Here is a 24,623-nt window from a genome sequence, read left to right as displayed (position 1 = left end):
TGAACACTGAACACTGAACACTGAACACTGAACACTGCACACTGAACACTGCACACTGAACACTGAACACTGAATACAAAGCACTGAACACTGAACACTGAATACTGAATACAGAACACTGCACACTGAAGACTGAACACTGAATACTGAAAACTGTATACTGAAAACTGAATACTGAACACTGAACACTGAACACTGAATACAGAAAACTGAAAACTGAACACTGAACACTGAACATTGAATACTGAGTACTGAAAACTGAACACTGAAAACTGAACACTGAATACTGAATACTGAATACTGAATACTGAACACTGAACACTGAATATTGAATACTGAAAACTGAATACTGAAAACTGAACACTGAATACTGAAAACTGAAAACTGAAAACTGAAAACTGAAAACGGAACACTGAATACTGAATAAGGAAAACCGAAAACTGAACACTGAACACTGAAAACTGAAAACTGAACACTGAACATTGAATACTGAATACTGAACACTGAATACTGAACACTGAATACTGAACACTGAATACTGAAAACTGAAAACTGAATACTGAACACTGAACACTGAATACAGAACATTGAACATTGAACACTGAATACTGAATACTGAACACTGAATAGTGAACACTGAATACTGAACACTAAATACTGAACAGTGAATACTGAACACTGAACACTGAATACTGAACACTGAAAACTGAACACTGAATAGTGAACACTGAATACTGAATACTGAATACTGAACACTGAACACTGAATACAGAAAACTGAACATTGAATAATGAATACAGAAAACTGAACATTGAATACAGAAAACTGAAAACTGAACACTGAACATTGAATACTGAATACTGAATACTGAACACTGAATACTGAAGACTGAATACTGAACACTGAATACTGAATACTGAAAACTGAAAACTGAATACTGAAAACTGAATACTGAAAACTGAATACTGAACACTGAACACTGAATACAGAAAACTGAGTACTGAACATTGAACATTGAATACTGAATACTGAATACTGAACACTGAATAGTGAACACTGAATACTGAGTACTGAATACTGAACACTGAACACTGAACACTGAATACAGAAAACTGAACATTGAATAATGAATACAGAAAACTGAACATTGAATACAGAAAACTGAAAACTGAACACTGAACACAGAAAAGTGAAAATTGAAAACTGAACACTGAACATTGAATACTGAATACTGAACACTGAATACTGAACAATGAATACTGAACACTGAATACTGAACACTGAACACTGAATACAGAAAGCTGAAAAGTGAAAATTGAACACTGAACACTGAATACTGAACACTGAACACTGAATACTGAACACTGAACACTGAATACTGAACACTGATCACTGAATACTGAACAGTGAATACTGAACACTGAATACTGAACACTGAATACAGAAAACTGAAAACTGAAAACTGAACACTGAATACTGAATACTGAATACTGAATACTGAAAACTGAACACAGAAAACTGAAAACTGAAAACTGAACACTGAACACTGAACACAGAAAACTGAAAATTGAAAACTGAACACTGAACATTGAATACTGAACACTGAATACTGAACACTGAACACTGAATACTGAATACTGAACACTGAATACAGAAAACTGAAAACTGAAAACTGAAAACTGTACACTGAACACTGAAAACAGAAAACTGTACACTGAATACAGAAAACTGAACATTGAATAATGAATACAGAAAACTGAACACTGAATACTGATAACTGCATACTGAACACTGAACACTGAATACAGAAAACTGAAAACTGAAAACTGAACACTGAACACTGAATACTGAACACTGAACACTGAACACTGAATACAGAAAACTGAAAACTGAACACTGAACATTGAATAATGAATACTGAACACTGAATACAGAACACTGAACTCTGAATACTGATCACTGCATACTGAACACTGAATACTGAACACTGATCACTGAATACTGAACACTGAACACTGAATACAGAACACTGAATACTGAACACTGAACACTGAACACTGAAAACTGAAAACTGTACACTGAATACAGAAAACTGAACATTGAAGAATGAATACAGAAAACTGAACATTGAATACAGAAAACTGAAAACTGAACACTGAACACAGAAAAGTGAAAATTGAAAACTGAACACTGAACATTAAATACTGAATACTGAACACTGAATACTGAACACTTAATACTGAACACTGAATACTGAACACTGAACACTGAATACTGATCACTGCATACTGAACACTGAACACTGAATACTGAAAACTGAAAACTGAAAACTGAACACTGAACACTGAATACTGAACACTGAACACTGAATACAGAAAACTGAAAACTGAAAACTGAACACTGAACATTGAATAATGAATACTGAACACTGAATACTGAATACTGAATACTGAATACTGAATACTGAACACTGAACACTGAATACTGAATACTGAACACTGAACACTGAACACTGAATACTGAACACTGAATACTGAACACTGAATACTGAACACTGAACACTGAACACTGAATACTGATCACTGCATACTGAACACTGAATACTGAACACTGATCACTGAATACTGAACACTGAACACTGAATACAGAACACTGAATACTGAACACTGAACACTGAATACTGAATACTGAATACTGAATACTGAATACTGAACACTGAACACTGAATACTGAATACTGAACACTGAACACTGAACACTGAATACTGAACACTGAATACTGAACACTGAATACTGAACACTGAACACTGAACACTGAACACTGAACACTGAATACTGAATACTGAACACTGAAGACTGAAGACTGAAGACTGAACACTGAACACTGAACACTGAACACTGAACACTGAACACTGAACACTGAACACTGGACACTGGACACTGAACACTGGACACTGGACACTGAACACTGAAAACTGAACAGTGAAAACTGAACACTGAATACTGAACCCTGAACACTGAATACTGAATACAGAACACTGAACACTGAACTCAGAACACTGAACACTGAATACTGAACACTGAACACTGAACACTGAACAATGAATACTGAACACTGAATACTGAACACTGATCGCTGAACACTGAATACTGAACACTGAACACTGAACACTGTAAACTGAATACTGAATACAGAACACTGAACACTGTACTCTGAAAACTGAACACAGAACACTGCACACTGAAGAGTGAACACTAAATACTGACCACTGAACACATTATACTGATCACTGAACACTGCACACTGAATACTGAACACTGAATACTGAACACTGAAATCTGAATACTGAACACTGAAGACTGAACACTAAATACTGAACACTGAATACTGAAAACTGAATACTGAATACTGAATACTGAACACTGAACACTGAACACTAAATACAGAACACTGAATACTGAATACTGAACACTGAACACAAAATACTGAATACTGAATGCTGAACACTGAACACTGAATAGGGAACACCGAATACTGATTACTGAACCCAAAACACTGAATACTGAACACTGAAGACAGAACACTGAACAGTGACCACAGAATACTGAACACTGAATACTGAATACTGAATACTGAACACTGAACACTGATCACTGAACACTGATCACTGAACACTGAATACAGAACACTGAACACTCAATACTGAACACTGAACAGTGAACACTGAACACTGAATACTGAATACTGAAAACTGAGCACTGAACACTGAATACTGATCACGGAATAGTGAACATGGAACACTGAACTGAGAACTAAACACTGAATACTGAACACAGAAAACTGAATACTAAATACTGAAAACTGAAAACTGAACACTGAATACTTAACACTGAATACTGAAAACTGGATACTGAAAACTGAAAACTGAATACTGAACACTGAACACTGAACACTGAATACAGAAAGCTGAAAACTGAAAATTGAACACTGAACACTGAATACTGAACACTGAACACTGAATACTGAACACTGAACACTGAATACTGAACACTGATCACTGAATACTGAACACTGAATACTGAACACTGAATACTGAACACTGAATACTGAACAGTGAACACTGAACACTGAATACTGAATACTGAACACTGAGCACTGAACACTGAATACTGAACACGGAATAGTGAACATCGAACACTGAACAGAGAACTGAACACTGAATACTGAACACTGAAAACTGAATACTGAAAACTGAAAACTGAAAACTGAAAACTGAAAACTGAACACTGAATACTGAACACTGAATACTGAAAACTGTATACTGAAAACTGAATACTGAACACTGAACTCTGAACACTGAACACTGAATACAGAAAACTGAAAACTGAAAACTGAACACTGAACATTGAATACTGAATACTGAACACTGAACACTGAATACTGAACACTGAATACAGAAAACTGAAAACTGAACACTGAATACTGAATACTGAATACTGAAAACTGAATAGAGAAAACTGAAAACTGAACACTGAACACTGAACACAGAAAACTGAAAATTGAAAACTGAACACTGAACATTGAATACTGAACACTGAGTACTGAACACTGAACACTGAATACAGAAAGCTAAAAACTGAAAACTGAACACTGAACATTGAATAATGAATACTGAACACTGAACACTGAATACTGATCACTGCATCTGAACACTGAATACTGAACACTGATCACTGAATACTGAACACTGAACACTGAATACTGAACACTGAACACTGAATACTGAACACTGAATACTGAAAACTGAACACTGAACACTGAACACTGAGTACTGAAAACTGAAAACTGAAAACTGAATACTGAACACTGAACACTGAATACTGATCACTAAATACTGAACACTGAATACTGAACACTGATCACTGAATACTGAACACTGATCACTGAATACTGAACACTGAACACTGAATACTGAATACTGAACACTGAATTCTGAACACTGAACACTGAATACTGATCACTGAATACTGAACACTGAATACTGAACACAGATCACTGAATACTGAATACTGAACACTGAACACTGATTACAGAACACTGAATACTGAACACTGAACACTGAATACTGAGTACTGAAAACTGAACACTGAAAACTGAACACTGAATACTGAATACTGAACAGTGAACACTGAATATTGAATACTGAAAACTGAATACTGAAAACTGAACACTGAATACTGAAAACTGAAAACTGAAAACTGAAAACTGAAAACTGAAAACTGAACACTGAATACTGAATAATGAAAACTGAAAACTGAACACTGAACACTGAAAACTGAAAACTGAACACTGAATACAGAAAACTGAACATTGAATAATGAATACAGAAAACTGAACATTGAATACAGAAAACTGAAAACTGAACACTGAACACAGAAAAGTGAAAATTGAAAACTGAACACTGAACATTGAATACTGAATACTGAACACTGAAGACTGAACACTGAATACTGAACACTGAATACTGAATACTGAATACTGAAAACTGAATACTGAACACTGAACACTGAATACAGAAAACTGAATACTGAACATTGAACATTGAACACTGAATACTGAATACTGAACACTGAAAAGTGAACACTGAATACTGAACACTAAATACTGAACAGTGAATACTGAACACTGAACACTGAATACTGAACACTGAAAACTGAACACTGAATAGTGAACACTGAATACTGAATACTGAATACTGAACACTGAACACTGAATACAGAAAACTGAACATTGAATAATGAATACAGAAAACTGAACATTGAATACAGAAAACTGAAAACTGAACACTGAACACAGAAAAGTGAAAATTGAAAACTGAACACTGAACATTGAACACTGAATACTGAACACTGAATACTGAACACTGCATACTGAACACTGCACACTGAAGACTGATCACTAAATACTGAACACTGAACACTGCACACTGAATACTGAATACTGAACACTGAATACTGAATACTGAACACTGAATACTGATCACTGAACACTGAACACTGAATACTGAACACTGAACACTGAATACTGAACACTGAATAGGGAACACCGAATACTGATTACTGAACCCAAAACACTGAATACTGAACACTGAAGACAGAACACTGAACAGTGACCACAGAATACTGAACACTGAATACTGAATACTGAACACTGAACACTGAACACTGATCACTGAACACTGAATACAGAACACTGAACACTCAATACTGAACACTGAACAGTGAACACTGAACACTGAATACTGAATACTGAAAACTGAGCACTGAACACTGAATACTGAACACGGAATAGTGAACACGGAACACTGAACAGAGAACTAAACACTGAATACTGAACACTGAAAACTGAATACTGAATACTGAAAACTGAAAACTGAACACTGAATACTGAACACTGAATACTGAAAACTGTATACTGAAAACTGAATACTGAACACTGAACACTGAATACAGAAAACTGAAAACTGAACACTGAACACTGAACATTGAATACTGAATACTGAACACTGAACACTGAATACTGAACACTGAATACAGAAAACTGAAAACTGAAAACTGAACACTGAATACTGAATACTGAATACTGAATACTGAAAACTGAACACAGAAAACTGAAAACTGAAAACTGAACACTGAACACTGAACACAGAAAACTGAAAATTGAAAACTGAACACTGAACATTGAATACTGAACACTGAATACTGAACACTGAACACTGAATACTGAATACTGAACACTGAATACAGAAAACTGAAAACTGAAAACTGAAAACTGTACACTGAACACTGAAAACTGAAAACTGTACACTGAATACAGAAAACTGAACATTGAATAATGAATACTGATCACTGAACACTGAATACTGATAACTGCATACTGAACACTGAACACTGAATACAGAAAACTGAAAACTGAAAACTGAACACTGAACACTGAATACTGAACACTGAACACTGAACACTGAATACAGAAAACTGAAAACTGAACACTGAACATTGAATAATGAATACTGAACACTGAATACAGAACACTGAACACTGAATACTGATCACTGCATACTGAACACTGAATACTGAACACTGATCACTGAATACTGAACACTGAACACTGAATACAGAACACTGAATACTGAACACTGAACACTGAACACTGAATACTGAATACTGAATACTGAATACTGAACACTGAATACTGAATACTGAATACTGAACACTGAACACTGAACACTGAATACTGAACACTGAATACTGAACACTGAATACTGAACACTGAACACTGAACACTGAATACTGAATACTGAACACTGAAGACTGAACACTGAACACTGAACACTGAACACTGAACACTGAACACTGAACACTGGACACTGGACACTGAACACTGGACACTGAGCACTGAAAACTGAACAGTGAAAACTGAACACTGAATACTGAACCCTGAACACTGAATACTGAATACAGAACACTGAACACTGAACTCAGAACACTGAACACTGAATACTGAACACTGAACACTGAACACTGAACAATGAATACTGAACACTGAATACTGAACACTGATCGCTGAACACTGAATACTGAACACTGAACACTGAACACTGTAAACTGAATACTGAATACAGAACACTGAACACTGTACTCTGAAAACTGAACACAGAACACTGCACACTGAAGAGTGAACACTAAATACTGACCACTGAACACATTATACTGATCACTGAACACTGCACACTGAATACTGAACACTGAATACTGAACACTGAAATCTGAAAACTGAACACTGAAGACTGAACACTAAATACTGAACACTGAATACTGAAAACTGAATACTGAATACTGAATACTGAACACTGAACACTGAACACTAAATACAGAACACTGAATACTGAATACTGAACACTGAATACAAAATACTGAATACTGAATGCTGAACACTGAACACTGAATAGGGAATACCGAATACTGATTACTGAACCCAAAACACTGAATACTGAACACTGAAGACAGAACACTGAACAGTGACCACAGAATACTGAACACTGAATACAGAATACTGAATACTGAACACTGAACACTGATCACTGAACACTGATCACTGAACACTGAATACAGAACACTGAACACTCAATACTGAACACTGAACAGTGAACACTGAACACTGAATACTGAATACTGAAAACTGAGCACTGAACACTGAATACTGAACACGGAATAGTGAACATGGAACACTGAACAGAGAACTAAACACTGAATACTGAACACTGAAAACTGAATACTGAATACTGAAAACTGAAAACTGAACACTGAATACTTAACACTGAATACTGAAAACTGTATACTGAAAACTGAAAACTGAATACTGAATACTGAATACTGAACACTGAACACTGAACACTGAATACTGAACACTGAATACTGAACACTGAATACTGAACACTGAACACTGAACACTGAATACTGAATACTGAACACTGAACACTGAACACTGAACACTGAACACTGAACACTGAACACTGAACACTGGACACTGGACACTGAACACTGGACACTGAGCACTGAAAACTGAACAGTGAAAACTGAACACTGAATACTGAACCCTGAACACTGAATACTGAATACAGAACACTGAACACTGAACTCAGAACACTGAACACTGAATACTGAACACTGAACACTGAACACTGAACAATGAATACTGAACACTGAATACTGAACACTGATCGCTGAACACTGAATACTGAACACTGAACACTGAACACTGTAAACTGAATACTGAATACAGAACACTGAACACTGTACTCTGAAAACTGAACACAGAACACTGCACACTGAAGAGTGAACACTAAATACTGACCACTGAACACATTATACTGATCACTGAACACTGCACACTGAATACTGAACACTGAATACTGAACACTGAAATCTGAAAACTGAACACTGAAGACTGAACACTAAATACTGAACACTGAATACTGAAAACTGAATACTGAATACTGAATACTGAACACTGAACACTGAACACTAAATACAGAACACTGAATACTGAATACTGAACACTGAATACAAAATACTGAATACTGAATGCTGAACACTGAACACTGAATAGGGAACACCGAATACTGATTACTGAACCCAAAACACTGAATACTGAACACTGAAGACAGAACACTGAACAGTGACCACAGAATACTGAACACTGAATACTGAATACTGAATACTGAACACTGAACACTGATCACTGAACACTGATCACTGAACACTGAATACAGAACACTGAACACTCAATACTGAACACTGAACAGTGAACACTGAACACTGAATACTGAATACTGAAAACTGAGCACTGAACACTGAATACTGAACACGGAATAGTGAACATGGAACACTGAACAGAGAACTAAACACTGAATACTGAACACTGAAAACTGAATACTGAATACTGAAAACTGAAAACTGAACACTGAATACTTAACACTGAATACTGAAAACTGTATACTGAAAACTGAAAACTGAATACTGAACACTGAACACTGAACACTGAATACAGAAAACTGAAAACTGAACACTGAACACTGAACACTGAACTTTGAATACTGAATACTGAACACTGAATACTGAACACTGAATACAGAAAACTGAAAACTGAACACTGAATACTGAATACTGAATACTGAAAACTGAATACAGAAAACTGAAAACTGAACACTGAACACTGAACACAGAAAACTGAAAATTGAAAACTGAACACTGAACATTGAATACTGAACACTGAATACTGAACACTGAATACTGAACACTGAATACAGAAAACTGAAAACTGAAAACTGAAAACTGTACACTGAACACTGAAAACTGAAAACTGTACACTGAATACAGAAAACTGAACATTGAATAATGAATACAGAAAACTGAACATTGAATACAGAAAACTGAACACTGAATACTGAACACTTAATACTGAACACTTAATACTGAACACTGAATACTGAACACTGAACACTGAATACTGATCACTGCATACTGAACACTGAACACTGAATACAGAAAACTGAAAACTGAAAACTGAACACTGAACACTGAACACTGAATACAGAAAACTGAAAACTGAAAACTGAACACTGAACATTGAATAATGAATACTGAACACTGAACACTGAACACTGAATACAGAACACTGTACACTGAATACTGATCACTGTATACTGAACACTGAATACTGAACACTGAACATTGAATAATGAATACTGAAGACTGAATACCGAACACTGAATAGTGAACACTGAAAACTGAACACTGCACACTGAAGACTGATCACTAAATACTGAATACTGAACAGTGAATACTGAACACTGAACACTGCACACTGAACACTGAACACTGAACACTGAATACTGAACACTGAACACTGAACACTGAATACTGAACACTGAATACTGAACACTGAACACTGAATACTGAACACTGAATACTGAACACTGAATACTGAATACTGAACACTGAAGACTGAATACTGAATACAGAACACTGTAAACTGAATACTGAACACTGCACACTGAAGACTGATCACTAAATACTGACCACTGAACACTTTATACTGAACACTGAACACTGCACGCTGAATACTGAACACTGAATACTGAACACTGAATACTGAACACTGAACACTGAATACTGAACACTGAACACTGAACACTGAATACTGAACACTGAATACTGAACACTGAATACTGAATACTGAACACTGAAGACTGAATACTGAATACTGAACAGTGAACACTGAACACTGAACACTGAACACTGAACACTGGACACTGGACACTGAACACTGAACACTGGACACTGGACACTGAACACTGAAAACTGAACAGTGAAAACTGAACACTGAATACTGAACCCTGAACACTGAATACTGAATACAGAACACTGAACACTGAACACAGAACACTGAACACTGAATACTGAACACTGAACACTGAACAATGAATACTGAACACTGATCGCTGAACACTGAATACTGAACACTGAAGACTGAATACTGAACACTGAACACTGAACACAGAACACAGAACACTGAACACTGAACACTGGACACTGGACACTGAAAACTGAACAGTGAAAACTGAACACTGAATACTGAACCCTGAACACAGAATACTGAATACTGAACACTGATCGCTGAACACTGAATACTGAACACTGAACACTGTAAACTGAATACTGAATACAGAACACTGAACACTGTACTCTGAAAACTGAACACAGAACACTGCACACTGAAGAGTGAACACTAAATACTGAACACTGAAATCTGAATTCTGAACACTGAAGACTGAACACTAAATACTGAACACTGAATACTGAAAACTGAACACTGAACACTGAACACTAAATACAGAACACTGAATACTGAATACTGAACACTGAATACAAAATACTGAATATTGAATGCTGAACAATGAACACTGAATACTGAACACCGAATACTGATTACTGAACCCAAAACACTGAATACTGAACACTAAAGACAGAACACGGAACAGTGACCACAGAATACTGAACACTGAATACTGAATACTGAATACTGAACACTGAACACTGAACATTGATCACTGAACACTGATCACTGAACACTGAATACAGAACACTGAACACTCAATACTGAACACTGAACAGTGAACACTGAACACTGAATACTGAATACTGAAAACTGAGCACTGAACACTGAATACTGAACACGGAATAGTGAACACGGAACACTGAACAGAGAACTAAACACTGAATACTGAACAGTGAAAACTGAATACTGAACACTGAAAACTGAAAACTGAACACTGAATACTGAACACTGAATACTGAAAACTGTATACTGAAAACTGAACACTGAACACTGAATACAGAAAACTGAAATCTGAACACTGAACACTGAACATTGAATACTGAATACTGAACACTGAACACTGAATACAGAAAACTGAAAACTGAACACTGAATACTGAATACTGAATACTGAAAACTGTATACTGAAAACTGAATACTGAATACTGAAATCTGAAAACTGAACACTGAATACTGAACACTGAATACTGAAAACTGCATACTGAAAACTGAAAACTGCATACTGAACACTGAACACTGAACACTGAATACAGAAAACTGAAATCTGAACACTGAACACTGAACATTGAATACTGAATACTGAACACTGAACACTGAATACAGAAAACTGAAAACTGAACACTGAATACTGAATACTGAAAACTGAATACAGAAAACTGAAAACTGAAAACTGAACACTGAATACTGAACACTGAATACTGAAAACTGTATACTGAAAACTGAAAACTGAACACTGAACACTGAATACAGAAAACTGAAAACTGAACACTGAACACTGAATATTGAATACTGAACACTGAACACGGAATAGTGAACACGGAACACTGAACAGAGAACTAAACACTGAATACTGAACACTGAAAACTGAATACTGAAAACTGAAAACTGAACACTCAATACTGAACACTGAACAGTGAACACTGAACACTGAATACTGAATACTGAAAACTGAGCACTGAACACTGAATACTGAACACGGAATAGTGAACACGGAACACTGAACAGAGAACTAAACACTGAATACTGAACACTGAAAACTGAATACTGAAAACTGAAAACTGAACACTGAATACTGAACACTGAATACTGAAAACTGTATACTGAAAACTGAAAACTGAATACTGAAAACTGAACACTGAACACAGAATACAGAAAACTGAAAACTGAACACCGAACACTGAACACTGAACATTGAATACTGAATACTGAACACTGAACACTGAATACTGAACACTGAATACAGAAAACTGAAAACTGAACACTGAATACTGAATACTGAAAACTGAATACAGAAAACTGAAAATTGAAAACTGAACGCTGAATACTGAACACTGAATACTGAAAACTGTATACTGAAAACTGAAAACTGAACACTGAACACTGAATACAGAAAACTGAAAACTGAACACTGAACACTGAATACTGAATACTGAACACTGAACACTGAATACTGAACACTGAATACAGAAAACTGAACATTGAATAATGAATACAGAAAACTGAACATTGAATACAGAAAACTGAAAACTGAACACTGAACACAGAAAAGGGAAAATTGAAAACTGAACACTGAACATTAAATACTGAATACTGAACACTGAATACTGAATACTTAATACTGAACACTGAATACTGAACACTGAACACTGATCACTGCATACTGAACACTGCATACTGAACACTGAACACTGAATACAGAAAACTGAAAACTGAAAACTGAACACTGAACACTGAACACTGAATACTGAACACTGAACACTGAGCACTGAATACAGAAAACTGAAAACTGAAAACTGAACACTGAACATTGAATAATGAATACTGAACACTGAATACAGAACACTGAACACTGAATACTGATCACTGCATACTGAACACTGAATACTGAACACTGATCACTGAATACTGAACACTGAACACTGAATACAGAACACTGAATACTGAACACTGAACACTGAACACTGAACACTGAATACTGAATACTGAACACTGAATACTGAACACTGAACACTGAACACTGAATACTGAACACTGAATACTGAACACTGAATACTGATCACTGAACACTGAACACTGAACACTGAATACTGAATACTGAACACTGAAGACTGAAGACTGAAGACTGAACACTGAACACTGGACACTGGACACTGGACACTGGACACTGGACACTGGACACTGAACACTGGACACTGGACACTGAACACTGAAAACTGAACAGTGAAAACTGAACACTGAATACTGAACCCTGAACACTGAATACTGAATACAGAACACTGAACACTGAATACTGAACACTGAATACTGAACACTGATCGCTGAACACTGAATACTGTAAACTGAATACTGAATACAGAACACTGAACACTGTACTCTGAAAACTGAACACAGAACACTGCACACTGAAGAGTGAACACTAAATACTGACCACTGAACACTTTATACTGAACACTGAAATCTGAATACTGAACACTGAAGACTGAACACTGAATACAAAATACTGAATACTGAATGCTGAACACTGAACACTGAATACTGAACACGGAATAGTGAACACGGAACACTGAACAGAGAACTAAACACTGAATACTGAACACTGAAAACTGAATACTGAAAACTGAAAACTGAACACTGAATACTGAACACTGAATACTGAAAACTGTATACTGAAAACTGAAAACTGAATACTGAACACTGAATACAGAAAACTGAAAACTGAACACTGAACACTGAATACTGAATACTGAACACTGAACACTGAATACTGAACACTGAATACAGAAAACTGAAAACTGTACACTGAATACAGAAAACTGAACATTGAATAATGAATACAGAAAACTGAACATTGAATACAGAAAACTGAAAACTGAACACTGAACACAGAAAAGGGAAAATTGAAAACTGAACACTGAACATTAAATACTGAATACTGAACACTGAATACTGAACACTTAATACTGAACACTGAATACTGAACACTGAACACTGATCACTGCATACTGAACACTGCATACTGAACACTGAACACTGAATACAGAAAACTGAAAACTGAAAACTGAACACTGAACACTGAACACTGAATACTGAACACTGAACACTGAGCACTGAATACAGAAAACTGAAAACTGAAAACTGAACACTGAACATTGAATAATGAATACTGAACACTGAATACAGAACACTGAACACTGAATACTGATCACTGCATACTGAACACTGAATACTGAACACTGATCACTGAATACTGAACACTGAACACTGAATACAGAACACTGAATACTGAACACTGAACACTGAACACTGAACACTGAATACTGAATACTGAACACTGAATACTGAACACTGAACACTGAACACTGAATACTGAACACTGAATACTGAACACTGAATACTGATCACTGAACACTGAACACTGAACACTGAATACTGAATACTGAACACTGAAGACTGAAGACTGAACACTGAACACTGAACACTGAACACTGAACACTGGACACTGGACACTGGACACTGGACACTGGACACTGAACACTGGACACTGGACACTGAACACTGAAAACTGAACAGTGAAAACTGAACACTGAATACTGAACCCTGAACACTGAATACTGAATACAGAACACTGAACACTGAATACTGAACACTGAATACTGAACACTGATCGCTGAACACTGAATACTGTAAACTGAATACTGAATACAGAACACTGAACACTGTACTCTGAAAACTGAACACAGAACACTGCACACTGAAGAGTGAACACTAAATACTGACCACTGAACACTTTATACTGAACACTGAAATCTGAATACTGAACACTGAAGACTGAACACTGAATACAAAATACTGAATACTGAATGCTGAACACTGAACACTGAATACTGAACACGGAATAGTGAACACGGAACACTGAACAGAGAACTAAACACTGAATACTGAACACTGAAAACTGAATACTGAAAACTGAAAACTGAACACTGAATACTGAACACTGAATACTGAAAACTGTATACTGAAAACTGAAAACTGAATACTGAACACTGAACACTGAACACTGAATACAGAAAACTGAAAACTGAACACTGAACACTGAACACTGAACATTGAATACTGAATACTGAACACTGAACACTGAATACTGAACACTGAATACAGAAAACTGAAAACTGAACACTGAATACTGAATACTGAAAACTGAATACAGAAAACTGAAAACTGAAAACTGAACACTGAATACTGAACACTGAATACTGAAAACTGTATACTGAAAACTGAAAACTGAATACTGAACACTGAACACTGAATACAGAAAACTGAAAACTGAACACTGAACACTGAATACTGAATACTGAACACTGAACACTGAATACTGAACACTGAATACAGAAAACTGAAAACTGAACACTGAATACTGAATACTGAAAACTGAATACAGAAAACTGAACACTGAACACTGAACACTGAACACTGGACACTGGACACTGAACACTGAACACTGGACACTGGACACTGAACACTGAAAACTGAACAGTGAAAACTGAACACTGAATACTGAACCCTGAACACTGAATACTGAATACAGAACACTGAACACTGAACACAGAACACTGAACACTGAATACTGAACACTGAACACTGAACAATGAATACTGAACACTGATCGCTGAACACTGAATACTGAACACTGAACACTGAATACTGAACACTGAATACTGAATAATGAACACTGAAGACTGAATACTGAATACTGAACACTGAACACTGAACACTGAACACTGGACACTGAACACTGGACACTGGACACTGGACACTGAACACTGGACACTGGACACTGAACACTGAAAACTGAACAGTGAAAACTGAACACTGAATACTGAACCCTGAACACTGAATACTGAATACTGAACACTGATCGCTGAACACTGAATACTGAACACTGAACACTGTAAACTGAATACTGAATACAGAACACTGAACACTGTACTCTGAAAACTGAACACAGAACACTGCACACTGAAGAGTGAACACTAAATACTGACCACTGAACACTTTATACTGAACACTGAACACTGCACACTGAATACTGAACACTGAATACTGAACACTGAAATCTGAATACTGAACACTGAAGACTGAACACTAAATACTGAACACTGAATACTGAATACTGAATACTGAACACTGAACACTGAACACTAAATACAGAACACTGAATACTGAATACTGAACACTGAATACAAAATACTGAATACTGAATGCTGAACACTGAACACTGAATACTGAACACTGAATAGGGAACACCGAATACTGATTACTGAACCCAAAACACTGAATACTGAACACTGAAGACAGAACACTGAACAGTGACCACAGAATACTGAACACTGAATACTGAATACTGAATACTGAACACTGAACACTGAACATTGATCACTGAACACTGATCACTGAACACTGAATACAGAACACTGAACACTCAATACTGAACACTGAACAGTGAACACTGAACACTGAATACTGAATACTGAAAACTGAGCACTGAACACTGAATACTGAACACGGAATAGTGAACACGGAACACTGAACAGAGAACTAAACACTGAATACTGAACACTGAAAACTGAATACTGAATATTGAAAACTGAAAACTGAACACTGAATACTGAACACTGAATACTGAAAACTGTATACTGAAAACTGAAAACTGAATACTGAACACTGAACACTGAACACTGAATACAGAAAACTGAAAACTGAACACTGAACACTGAACACTGAACATTGAATACTGAATACTGAACACTGAACACTGAATACAGAAAACTGAAAACTGAACACTTAATACTGAATACTGAAAACTGAATACAGAAAACTGAAAACTGAAAACTGAACACTGAATACTGAACACTGAATACTGAAAACTGTATACTGAAAACTGAAAACTGAACACTGAACACTGAATACAGAAAACTGAAAACTGAACACTGAACACTGAATACTGATTACTGAACACTGAACACGGAATAGTGAACACGGAACACTGAACAGAGAACTAAACACTGAATACTGAACACTGAAAACTGAATACTGAAAACTGAAAACTGAACACTCAATACTGAACACTGAACAGTGAACACTGAACACTGAATACTGAATACTGAAAACTGAGCACTGAACACTGAATACTGAACACGGAATAGTGAACACGGAACACTGAACAGAGAACTAAACACTGAATACTGAACACTGAAAACTGAATACTGAATACTGAAAACTGAAAACTGAACACTGAATACTGAACACTGAATACTGAAAACTGTATACTGAAAACTGAATACTGAACACTGAACACTGAACACTGAACACTGAATACAGAAAACTGAAAACTGAACACTGAACACTGAACATTGAATACTGAATACTGAACACTGAACACTGAATACTGAACACTGAATACAGAAAACTGAAAACTGAAAACTGAACACTGAATACTGAATACTGAATACTGAATACTGAAAACTGAACACAGAAAACTGAAAACTGAAAACTGAACACTGAATACTGAACACTGAATACTGAAAACTGTATACTGAAAACTGAAAACTGAACACTGAACACTGAATACAGAAAACTGAAAACTGAACACTGAACACTGAATACTGAATACTGAACACTGAACACGGAATAGTGAACACGGAACACTGAACAGAGAACTAAACACTGAATACTGAACACTGAAAACTGAACACTGAATACTGAATACTGAAAACTGAACACTGAAAACTGAAAACTGAATACTGAAAACTGAAAACTGAACACTGAATACTGAACACTGAATACTGAAAACTGTATACTGAAAACTGAAAACTGAATACTGAAAACTGAACACTGAACACTGAATACAGAAAACTGAAAACTGAACACCGAACACTGAACACTGAACATTGAATACTGAATACTGAACACTGAACACTGAATACTGAACACTGAATACAGAAAACTGAAAACTGAACACTGAATACTGAATACTGAAAACTGAATACAGAAAACTGAAAATTGAAAACTGAACGCTGAATACTGAACACTGAATACTGAAAACTGTATACTGAAAACTGAAAACTGAACACTGAACACTGAATACAGAAAACTGAAAACTGAACACTGAACACTGAATACTGAATACTGAACACTGAACACTGAATACTGAACACTGAATACAGAAAACTGAAAACTGTACACTGAATACAGAAAACTGAACATTGAATAATGAATACAGAAAACTGAACATTGAATACAGAAAACTGAAAACTGAACACTGAACACAGAAAAGGGAAAATTGAAAACTGAACACTGAACATTAAATACTGAATACTGAACACTGAATACTGAACACTTAATACTGAACACTGAATACTGAACACTGAACACTGATCACTGCATACTGAACACTGCATACTGAACACTGAACACTGAATACAGAAAACTGAAAACTGAAAACTGAACACTGAACACTGAATACTGAACACTGAACACTGAGCACTGAATACAGAAAACTGAAAACTGAAAACTGAACACTGAACATTGAATAATGAATACTGAACACTGAATACAGAACACTGAACACTGAATACTGATCACTGCATACTGAACACTGAATACTGAACACTGATCACTGAATACTGAACACTGAACACTGAATACAGAACACTGAATACTGAACACTGAACACTGAACACTGAACACTGAATACTGAATACTGAACACTGAATACTGAACACTGAACACTGAACACTGAATACTGAACACTGAATACTGAACACTGAATACTGATCACTGAACACTGAACACTGAACACTGAATACTGAATACTGAACACTGAAGACTGAAGACTGAACACTGAACACTGAACACTGAACACTGGACACTGGACACTGGACACTGGACACTGGACACTGGACACTGAACACTGGACACTGGACACTGAACACTGAAAACTGAACAGTGAAAACTGAACACTGAATACTGAACCCTGAACACTGAATACTGAATACAGAACACTGAACACTGAATACTGAACACTGAATACTGAACACTGATCGCTGAACACTGAATACTGTAAACTGAATACTGAATACAGAACACTGAACACTGTACTCTGAAAACTGAACACAGAACACTGCACACTGAAGAGTGAACACTAAATACTGACCACTGAACACTTTATACTGAACACTGAAATCTGAATACTGAACACTGAAGACTGAACACTGAATACAAAATACTGAATACTGAATGCTGAACACTGAACACTGAATACTGAACACGGAATAGTGAACACGGAACACTGAACAGAGAACTAAACACTGAATACTGAACACTGAAAACTGAATACTGAAAACTGAAAACTGAACACTGAATACTGAACACTGAATACTGAAAACTGTATACTGAAAACTGAAAACTGAATACTGAACACTGAACACTGAACACTGAATACAGAAAACTGAAAACTGAACACTGAACACTGAACACTGAACATTGAATACTGAATACTGAACACTGAACACTGAATACTGAACACTGAATACAGAAAACTGAAAACTGAACACTGAATACTGAATACTGAAAACTGAATACAGAAAACTGAAAACTGAAAACTGAACACTGAATACTGAACACTGAATACTGAAAACTGTATACTGAAAACTGAAAACTGAATACTGAACACTGAACACTGAACACTGAATACAGAAAACTGAAAACTGAACACTGAACACTGAATACTGAATACTGAACACTGAACACTGAATACTGAACACTGAATACAGAAAACTGAAAACTGAACACTGAAAACTGAATACAGAAAACTGAACACTGAACACTGAACACTGAACACTGGACACTGGACACTGAACACTGAACACTGGACACTGGACACTGAACACTGAAAACTGAACAGTGAAAACTGAACACTGAATACTGAACCCTGAACACTGAATACTGAATACAGAACACTGAACACTGAACACAGAACACTGAACACTGAATACTGAACACTGAACACTGAACAATGAATACTGAACACTGATCGCTGAACACTGAATACTGAACACTGAACACTGAATACTGAACACTGAATACTGAATAATGAACACTGAAGACTGAATACTGAATACTGAACACTGAACACTGAACACTGAACACTGGACACTGAACACTGGACACTGGACACTGGACACTGAACACTGGACACTGGACACTGAACACTGAAAACTGAACAGTGAAAACTGAACACTGAATACTGAACCCTGAACACTGAATACTGAATACTGAACACTGATCGCTGAATACTGAATACTGAACACTGAACACTGTAAACTGAATACTGAATACAGAACACTGAACACTGTACTCTGAAAACTGAACACAGAACACTGCACACTGAAGAGTGAACACTAAATACTGACCACTGAACACTTTATACTGAACACTGAACACTGCACACTGAATACTGAACACTGAATACTGAACACTGAAATCTGAATACTGAACACTGAAGACTGAACACTAAATACTGAACACTGAATACTGAATACTGAATACTGAACACTGAACACTGAACACTAAATACAGAACACTGAATACTGAATACTGAACACTGAATACAAAATACTGAATACTGAATGCTGAACACTGAACACTGAATACTGAACACTGAATAGGGAACACCGAATACTGATTACTGAACCCAAAACACTGAATACTGAACACTGAAGACAGAACACTGAACAGTGACCACAGAATACTGAACACTGAATACTGAATACTGAATACTGAACACTGAACACTGAACATTGATCACTGAACACTGATCACTGAACACTGAATACAGAACACTGAACACTCAATACTGAACACTGAACAGTGAACACTGAACACTGAATACTGAATACTGAAAACTGAGCACTGAACACTGAATACTGAACACGGAATAGTGAACACGGAACACTGAACAGAGAACTAAACACTGAATACTGAACACTGAAAACTGAATACTGAATATTGAAAACTGAAAACTGAACACTGAATACTGAACACTGAATACTGAAAACTGTATACTGAAAACTGAAAACTGAATACTGAACACTGAACACTGAACACTGAATACAGAAAACTGAAAACTGAACACTGAACACTGAACACTGAACATTGAATACTGAATACTGAACACTGAACACTGAATACAGAAAACTGAAAACTGAACACTGAATACTGAATACTGAAAACTGAATACAGAAAACTGAAAACTGAAAACTGAACACTGAATACTGAACACTGAATACTGAAAACTGTATACTGAAAACTGAAAACTGAACACTGAACACTGAATACAGAAAACTGAAAACTGAACACTGAACACTGAATACTGATTACTGAACACTGAACACGGAATAGTGAACACGGAACACTGAACAGAGAACTAAACACTGAATACTGAACACTGAAAACTGAATACTGAAAACTGAAAACTGAACACTCAATACTGAACACTGAACAGTGAACACTGAACACTGAATACTGAATACTGAAAACTGAGCACTGAACACTGAATACTGAACACGGAATAGTGAACACGGAACACTGAACAGAGAACTAAACACTGAATACTGAACACTGAAAACTGAATACTGAATACTGAAAACTGAAAACTGAACACTGAATACTGAACACTGAATACTGAAAACTGTATACTGAAAACTGAATACTGAACACTGAACACTGAACACTGAACACTGAATACAGAAAACTGAAAACTGAACACTGAACACTGAACATTGAATACTGAATACTGAACACTGAACACTGAATACTGAACACTGAATACAGAAAACTGAAAACTGAAAACTGAACACTGAATACTGAATACTGAATACTGAATACTGAAAACTGAACACAGAAAACTGAAAACTGAAAACTGAACACTGAATACTGAACACTGAATACTGAAAACTGTATACTGAAAACTGAAAACTGAACACTGAACACTGAATACAGAAAACTGAAAACTGAACACTGAACACTGAATACTGAATACTGAACACTGAACACGGAATAGTGAACACGGAACACTGAACAGAGAACTAAACACTGAATACTGAACACTGAAAACTGAACACTGAATACTGAATACTGAAAACTGAACACTGAAAACTGAAAACTGAATACTGAAAACTGAAAACTGAACACTGAATACTGAACACTGAATACTGAAAACTGTATACTGAAAACTGAAAACTGAATACTGAAAACTGAACACTGAACACTGAATACAGAAAACTGAAAACTGAACACCGAACACTGAACACTGAACATTGAATACTGAATACTGAACACTGAACACTGAATACTGAACACTGAATACAGAAAACTGAAAACTGAACACTGAATACTGAATACTGAAAACTGAATACAGAAAACTGAAAATTGAAAACTGAACGCTGAATACTGAACACTGAATACTGAAAACTGTATACTGAAAACTGAAAACTGAACACTGAACACTGAATACAGAAAACTGAAAACTGAACACTGAACACTGAATACTGAATACTGAACACTGAACACTGAATACTGAACACTGAATACAGAAAACTGAAAACTGTACACTGAATACAGAAAACTGAACATTGAATAATGAATACAGAAAACTGAACATTGAATACAGAAAACTGAAAACTGAACACTGAACACAGAAAAGGGAAAATTGAAAACTGAACACTGAACATTAAATACTGAATACTGAACACTGAATACTGAACACTTAATACTGAACACTGAATACTGAACACTGAACACTGATCACTGCATACTGAACACTGCATACTGAACACTGAACACTGAATACAGAAAACTGAAAACTGAAAACTGAACACTGAACACTGAATACTGAACACTGAACACTGAGCACTGAATACAGAAAACTGAAAACTGAAAACTGAACACTGAACATTGAATAATGAATACTGAACACTGAATACAGAACACTGAACACTGAATACTGATCACTGCATACTGAACACTGAATACTGAACACTGATCACTGAATACTGAACACTGAACACTGAATACAGAACACTGAATACTGAACACTGAACACTGAACACTGAATACTGAATACTGAACACTGAATACTGAACACTGAACACTGAACACTGAATACTGAACACTGAATACTGAACACTGAATACTGATCACTGAACACTGAACACTGAACACTGAATACTGAATACTGAACACTGAAGACTGAAGACTGAACACTGAACACTGAACACTGAACACTGGACACTGGACACTGGACACTGGACACTGGACACTGGACACTGAACACTGGACACTGGACACTGAACACTGAAAACTGAACAGTGAAAACTGAACACTGAATACTGAACCCTGAACACTGAATACTGAATACAGAACACTGAACACTGAATACTGAACACTGAATACTGAACACTGATCGCTGAACACTGAATACTGTAAACTGAATACTGAATACAGAACACTGAACACTGTACTCTGAAAACTGAACACAGAACACTGCACACTGAAGAGTGAACACTAAATACTGACCACTGAACACTTTATACTGAACACTGAAATCTGAATACTGAACACTGAAGACTGAACACTGAATACAAAATACTGAATACTGAATGCTGAACACTGAACACTGAATACTGAACACGGAATAGTGAACACGGAACACTGAACAGAGAACTAAACACTGAATACTGAACACTGAAAACTGAATACTGAAAACTGAAAACTGAACACTGAATACTGAACACTGAATACTGAAAACTGTATACTGAAAACTGAAAACTGAATACTGAACACTGAACACTGAACACTGAATACAGAAAACTGAAAACTGAACACTGA

This window comes from Chiloscyllium plagiosum, unplaced genomic scaffold (genome assembly GCF_037043375.1).
Source record: "Chiloscyllium plagiosum isolate Xiang-an unplaced genomic scaffold, Cpla_swu_hap1 HiC_scaffold_40, whole genome shotgun sequence".
Classification (NCBI taxonomy): domain Eukaryota; kingdom Metazoa; phylum Chordata; class Chondrichthyes; order Orectolobiformes; family Hemiscylliidae; genus Chiloscyllium; species Chiloscyllium plagiosum.
This window is presented reverse-complemented; position numbering follows the sequence as displayed.